At 36.4% G+C, this 7,549-nt stretch overlaps 1 long non-coding RNA gene across 1 annotated transcript; it reads left to right on the top strand.

The window, feature by feature from the left end:
* Positions 1–3,966: 3,966 nt before the first annotated feature.
* On the top strand, positions 3,967–5,551 carry LOC129749561 (uncharacterized). The gene is made up of 4 exons (XR_008738082.1): positions 3,967–4,248; positions 4,312–4,738; positions 4,806–4,910; positions 5,334–5,551. It is a non-coding gene; the product is annotated as an uncharacterized LOC129749561 (long non-coding RNA).
* The last annotated feature ends 1,998 nt before the right edge of the window (positions 5,552–7,549 follow it).

Genomic DNA, 7,549 nt, shown 5'->3' with positions numbered 1-7,549 from the left:
GTATTACTGAAATCTATGACCACCATACCACTTAATCTAGCGTGTGTAAATGCACGATGTTTCAGAATTTGTCGTATATTGTGTGCTTGGCACTTCTCCAATCTGATTTCTAGTTTATCAGTACAAGAAGCAGTAGCCGAAGGGTCCCCAGGCTGAGTTAGTAACAAGAGCACAGTAAAGTCTCGGCTGATATTTGTAGCACCACTTGCTGTGAAATCTACCTGCTCGGTTTGATAACGATGAATACAGTGCACAATTCACTCCAAACAGACAATGTTTTGCTGTTGCCTATTGCGAATGATAGTTCTCGATAACAATAAAAAAAGCTTGGAACGGATTCGATACGCATGCCGAAAGAGGCATGATAAAAACGGGACCACAATGTGGGAATGCCATCAAACGCAGTTCAGTTAGTGTCGATCAAATAACATCAAGTGCTGCTGGAAACGGTATTGAATCCTGTCGATTAGGTCGAACTGACGGCACATCAAATCTGTTTTTCCGGACGAGCTGCCCGCCTTTTGTCTGCTTCTTTTCGGGCGTTTATCCATAGGGTTTTTTAAGTTAAACTTGACGGCAAGTCCAGGAGAAAGGTAAAATGAAAAATCTTAAAATGTCTATGGAAAGATATATTTATTCAACTTTCTGTTTCAGTGTATGTGATCAATCACACAGTAAATGAAAATTACCGAGTTCGGTAATTTTTTTTACCGAAATCCTAACATGTGGAGTTCGTTAAACCGTTCGGTAATTTTTCTCATGGCAGAGAAGTGACAGCTGTCAAATATTACAGACCTTTTTCGGTAAAACATTACCGAATCTCGGCTGATCATATCTAATATCATCTGTCAAATTATGACAGTTGTCAACGTGACAGTTCGCTATATTACCGAACAACCGGTATTGTTGAATCGAAATGCCAGTAATTATTACCGAAAGGTCGGTAATGTTTAACCGGAAAACTATAAAAGCTCGGTAGTATATACCGAACAACCGGTAGAATTTACTGTAATACCTTAATAAATTACCGAAAACCTGAAATTATTACCGAAATACCTGTAATTATTACTCAACTATCTAAAACTTTTACCGAAATACCGTTATTTTTTTTACCGAAAAGCTGTAAAAGTTCAGTACTATTTACCGAACGACCGGTATAAGTTACCGAAATACTTGTAACTATTACCGAAATGCCGGTAAATATTTTCCAAATGCCGGTAAATCTTACCGGAATTTCGGTAATAATTACAGAAAAATCGGTAACTTTTACTGGAAAACCGGTAGTTTTTAGCGAAATTTCAGTAATTTTTACCGAAATACCGGTAATATTTAACGAAAACTGTAAAATTTTCGGAAATTTTTACCGAAACCCGTAAAATGTTCGGCCCTTTCAGCTTATGATGCACAGCACATTACACGGGATGATTCGAGTCTCCATAAAACATTCCAATCGAAAAAAATTCAATTCTGAAGAACACATATGGACCAGGCTCCATCAAATCAATGTTTTCGCCTAAAACAATAGTGTCATCTCGATATTTTCGACTCGTGTCATACTTCATGCCGACCGACAAAAAATTACATTTGTCGAAAATTTTGTTTCAGAAGACATCTCCGCTTTATGCGAAAACATCAATTTTACAAAGCCTTTTTTTTATTACAACTATTTGGCTTAACCTCTGTTACAAAGCTGGCCAAGTGGGTATCGAAAATGATATTAATCTATGTATCTAATATTAAACTGATACTACTGATTACAAATCGATTTCACAATCTATAAAAAACTGAGCTATTGTTTTATAAAAGCCTTTTAGGTTCATATGTATTTCCAAAAAAAAAAAAAAAATTCGTTTGAAATATCTTCTGGAGACTCGAATCATCTCATATTATGCGATGTGCATCATAAGCTGAAATTACTGAACGTTTTCCAGGGTTCGGTAAAAATTGCCGAACATTTTAAATACAGTTAACCTCAGAATTTTACTTCATAGTGCTTAAATTTACCCAAAACCGAATACCCTCTGAAAGCCATTGCTTATTGGAGATGTCATCTGTGATTTTAAAACATCCGTTGAATTAGTTTTATTCCAGCATCATTACATTTGTATTGTTTTGTTTTTACCGAATTACATTTGTAACAAGAATATCCAAAGCTACATTTTAATTACAAATTATTTTCTTTCATTCGTTTCTTCGATTTTGTCTTTTAAAAACAACTGATTTTATATTTATATTGATCTTTGTGAACCATGCACAGTAAACGAAAATTACCGAGTTCGGTAATTTATTTTACAGAAACAGTTCTGTAAATCGAGAAAAATCGGTAATTGATCAATCTGACGTCTTGTTTTCACCGAGTCCGGTAAATTAGTTCTTGACTTACCGAAGTTCGTTTATTTTCATGTAAACAAATCCCTTCACCGTAAATTTTCGGTAAAAAAATACCGAAATCGGTAAAAAAAACTGTGAAGTGTCGCTGTCAATTTTTGCTGTTTCACTCGTTTCACCATTTCGAGCGTCCTATCTCACTCTAGCAATTTTCTCGCGTTTCGACGTGCGGTGAAAGTATAAAATGGCGTTTTATCTGAACCTATCTGAACATCCACATCGGTTGAAATTTTGAATTTTTCCTGCGTCACAATCCACACAGTGAGACGGAGAAACCAGCGGCCAAACATCCACAACGCTGGTAGCTGGGAAACAATCGAAAAGATCCATTTGCAATGGTAAGAATAGTTTGACATTATCTCGGAATTTGTCCCCAATGGCAAATGGACCATTTAGCTGTTTTGATTTTTTTCTCGAAGGATATTCATCCTCCTGTTATGGTTGTTTTGCTGACGTTTTATAAACATCAATTTATTGTTTTCAGGTGTTTCGTTAATAGAGATGATGAGAAAATTAAGTATAGGAAAAGTAATCCTAGAAACAAACAGCAAAGATTCCGACGGAAATTGTCCGGCTCTAGTGTACTTTACGGTTCTGTAGGTGACTCGTTTGAAAAATGGAATGACGGCTGAGAGATGGTGCTGTTCATCGGCAGTCGGCAGTCATTGGAATCCCAGCAGCAGCAGAACGAAAACACGGAAACTGGCAAAGGAGAAGGCTGCGAGAGGATTGGCTCGCGCGGCCGTGTTTGGCGACCACGACCAGTGCCAGGTAAAGCGGAAACATGTGGAAATGGAACTCCAAATCCTGCGGGAGGATCTGATTAATTCCGAGGACGCCAAACACAACGCCGAAAAGCATAATCAGAACTTGAGCAGGAGGTGAGTTTTTAAGAACAATATTATTCACTTTTGAATTTTTTGGCCTTGCAAGAGATAAATGTTTTTCCAATGTCCTCTTGTTGAAGTTTCTTTTCTATTGAAGTTGAAATCCGTTTTACTATCCGATTGCTGCTTCCTTTTATTGGAAAAATTCTCTTCAAACTTTGTAGAATAATCCGGAAGTGGTGTAACTTTAACTTTCCGGATGAAAATGGAAACCAAGTTCCCAAATCAGGGTAGAGAATAAGGCGGAGATGAAGGTAATAATTCCATTGATGATGGCGCAGTAATTGCACGGTACTTATGAGTTTTCATCGTTTTTATCATGTGCTGTAATAATCAACTTAGTTGGTTTTGGTCCAGTCGGAATAATTTCCAAAACTAGCTCATCCAGATCCTTTAAAAATATGCTATTACTCGCGTCATAATCAACCCATAATCAACAACATCCGAATCAGCCCTTTTTCCAACAGCAACAGTACTATCTACTGTTCCATCGGAATGCCATCGCATGCCCCAGCCATGCATAATGATGTTATAAATCAACACTAACTTAAATCCAAATATCTCAGAAACGCGTGGATATTTTTGGGTAATATCTTCACAAAAAAATTCTACAGATTGAAATAAGTTGACTCATAGTTTTTTTTTCATTGGTGATGATGGTTGTGGCAAAAAAAAATCTTTGGCCTTTCCACCAAAACGCCGCCCTAAAATTCTATATGCCATCAGCAACGCCGAAGCATCAAGGCAGGCCGTATTGGTTGGTTTTAGCCTTCCCATAGCGAACATATTAACGAATAAATAATAAAATCTCGGCATTTATAAACATAGCGGTTCCTCGGATTAGATGGGTGGCACAGCACTAACAGCAACACCAGCAGCAGCTACAGGGAATTGTACAGCCTATTAGCCAGTTCACCGGACAATCCTTCCAATCCTGATACGGCGGCTACATTCCGATTTCTCCGATAATAAGGTAAGTCTTAGTGTTAATAACTTGTGTTTTTTCCTGACGCTTATTGATGCTTAGTTGTTGCAGCTTATACATGGCCAGTTCAAGTGCCCATTCAAGGGATCCTAGCTTGACGAAAGACATCGTCGACGGTAAGGTTTCCATGACGCCTCGGCTGATAAGCCAAGCCATCGCACGCAGGTTCCAGTAGTCGAACGGCGCCAACACATTCGGAGGACGGCGCGAGTGTCATGAACGCAGACCAGGCATGGGAATGTCGATTCAGAATCCATTGCAAGCCCAGCAGTTGGTACATCAGCAAATACAAATGCTCGTCTAACCACAACAGATGCAGCAGCAAATGCAATCGTTGCCACTGGAAGTCAATTCGGCTGGTAGTCGGCAGAAAATTCGCAGTTCGACGCTCCCTTGCTGCGAAGTCATCTTAACTGCAAACATTCCGGGTTTACACTTGAAACGACGCTGTTTGAACACCGAGGGTGAAAGATTTTTGGTGAGTTGTTTTTTTAAGTAAACTTAACCTTAGGTGCAATGTTAATGTTATCCAACAATTGTTTCAGACCAAATACCTATCCGAAGATTGATGATAGATACCAGACTGACCGGTGAAATGATCACATGGTTTATAGACGTGACTAGAACCGGATCATGCCTTTTTTGAACCGGTAAGTGGAGAAGAATGAGTCACGATTGGAATTTCTTGTTTTTTTTTTATTATTTAATCGCTCAAACTGGCATTGCCGGCATACTACAATATAAACTTCACACGAGCTAGCTGAACTTTCTGAAAAACTTTGCCCCCATCAACGGGGAACGGGCAAACTTTTTTTTTTTAAGTGCGGTTTCTTTTTGCCATAATTTTTGATTTTTTTTTTGTTCAACAGTAGTTTGTTAAAAACTAGTTTTATGATGCAACGAACGATAGCTGAGAACTTCTAAAGATTTCCGAGGGCATATGAAAGTTGAACTAACCGTTTGCACTTGCCCTTGTGTACTTTATTTGTTTTTTTTGCTTTAAATCCTCGAAACAAATTTAGTTTACTTGAATAAGTTTTAAGAAATGTTTCACGTTGTCTTTCATCTTACAGAATACACGTCACGCCTTCGCCGAGGACCAGGTGGTTTTCAAGGCTGTACAGACTGTGCTGAAATCGAGCAAGGTTCGCACCGAGAATCTGAGCGGCCAATCGACCACCAACGACTTCACCCAGGCTAAAGACTCCTTTCCGGAATATTTTTTTTTCTTCATTTGTCAACCGAATGCAACGTTGAAATTTAAAATGTATTCGATCTGTATTGCGAGTAGCATGCTACTAATTTTAACTAATAACTAATTTTAAGTCGTTCAAATTAGAAAATTAACCTGATTAGTCGTTCAAATTTGATTTTTTCCAAATAAGAAATTTAAGAAAAATAAAATTCTTATTAAGTTGGCCAATAAAAAGCAGTAATTGATATTATTATGTCATGGTCAATTTATTTCAACTTCAAATACAAATAAACGTATTTAGAATATTAAATTGTTAAAGTATTTGATGCCCACCTGCGTTCATCAGAATTGAATTTAGATTGCATTATCCATTGAGCGTTATAATGTAATACTAAGTTAAAATTAATGAATAATTCAACAGCCATCTTAAATAAAGACAAGTGTTTATTCATAAACATATCTATAACTTTGATTGTTTCATATTAACGCACAGTAGTTTTTACCGATTTTTTTTATAATTATTACTGAAATACAGATAGTATTCACCGAAAACTGTAAATTTTTTGGATATATTAATCAATTTATCGACTTTATCGATAAAAGTTATGTTCTTCTATTAAGAACATTTCAAGAATATGAAAATTATAGATGCGATACAAAATTAGAAAAATTTAAAAGAATTTGAAAATGTGCGAGTAGAATTTTATTCAGAAGTATTTTCATAACATGTCATCAACGAATATTCGTTCTCACGGCCAGCTACACTTGCTGAGAGAAACTTAACACTTTGTGAACTTCTTTAGGGTGGTAGGTCAACTCTATCTGACAGAACCCCTTCAAGATAGTTGATCGGTGTCAAACAAAATTATGACGTGGGCTGGAAAGGCTTCTATATAAAATTCAACTCTCTCATTTTCAACGTCTTTTCATTTATTTTACTTTTTATCCATCTATAATTTCCATGATCTTGAAATGCGCTTACTTAAAGAACATGCATAACCTTCACCGATAAAGCCGATGATTAACATTACCGAAAAGTTTACTGTTTTCGGTAAATATTACCGGCATTTCGGTAATAATTACAACAAAATCGGTAAAAAATACAGATTTTTCGGTAAATTTCCGGAACTTTTTCAGTTTACTCGGTAAAAAATACCGGTTTTTCGGTAATTATTGCAGGTATTTCGGTAAATTTTACCGACAATTTGGTAAATTTTACCGACAAATCGGTAAGTTTTACTTAGGGTTTCAAATTTTTCGGTGAAACTTACCAGTAGTTCGGTAATATTTACAAGAATTTCGGTAAAATATGTCGGTTGTTCGGTAAATATTACCGAGCTTTTACAGCTTTTCGGTAAAAAAAATTACGGTATTTCGGTAAATTTCTAGATATTTCGATAGTAATTACAGGTTTTTCGGTAATAATTTTAGGTATTTCGGTAAACTCTACCGGTTGTTCGGTACATATTAACTAGCTTGTATAGTATATCGGTTAAACATCACCGGCCTTTCGGTAATAATTAAAGACATTTCGGTTCAACAATACCGGTTGTTCGGTAATATAACGAGCTGTCATGTTAACAACTGTCAATATTTTGACAGATGATCAGCCGAGTTTTGGTTATTTTTTACCGAAAAAGGTCCGTAATTTTTGACAGCTGTCACTTCTCGGTCATGAAAAAATTACCGAACAGTTTAACGAACTCCACATGTTAGGATTTCGGTAAAAAAATTACCGAATTCGGTAATTTTCGTTTACTGTGTGGGTTTTGTTCTGTTTGCTTTCTGATTCATACAAGATAGAAAAATAAAATTAAATTGGTTTTTAAGTTAATGAGTTAAGTTAATTAAGTCAATAAAACTCAACTCGAATCAATTGAAATTGTAGTTGAAGTGTCCATTTCCAAACAATGTTTTTAAAGATGGATTAATTATGAATTTTAGTATGAGTCAAAATCTCAAACTGAAAGAACGAAGAATTTTTTTGTCATCCTAGATATCGACGTCTATATTCAGGCGTATAAAGACAATCCCCCTTATTCTGCGCCGCGCGTGAGGTGACGATAGTCGAGTCACCCGATTCCAGTAGTCGCT

The sequence above is a fragment of the Uranotaenia lowii genome, chromosome 2 (assembly GCF_029784155.1).
Source record: "Uranotaenia lowii strain MFRU-FL chromosome 2, ASM2978415v1, whole genome shotgun sequence".
Lineage (NCBI taxonomy): Eukaryota > Metazoa > Arthropoda > Insecta > Diptera > Culicidae > Uranotaenia > Uranotaenia lowii.
Note: the sequence above shows the minus strand (reverse complement) of the source record. Positions and strands in the feature narration are given on the sequence as shown.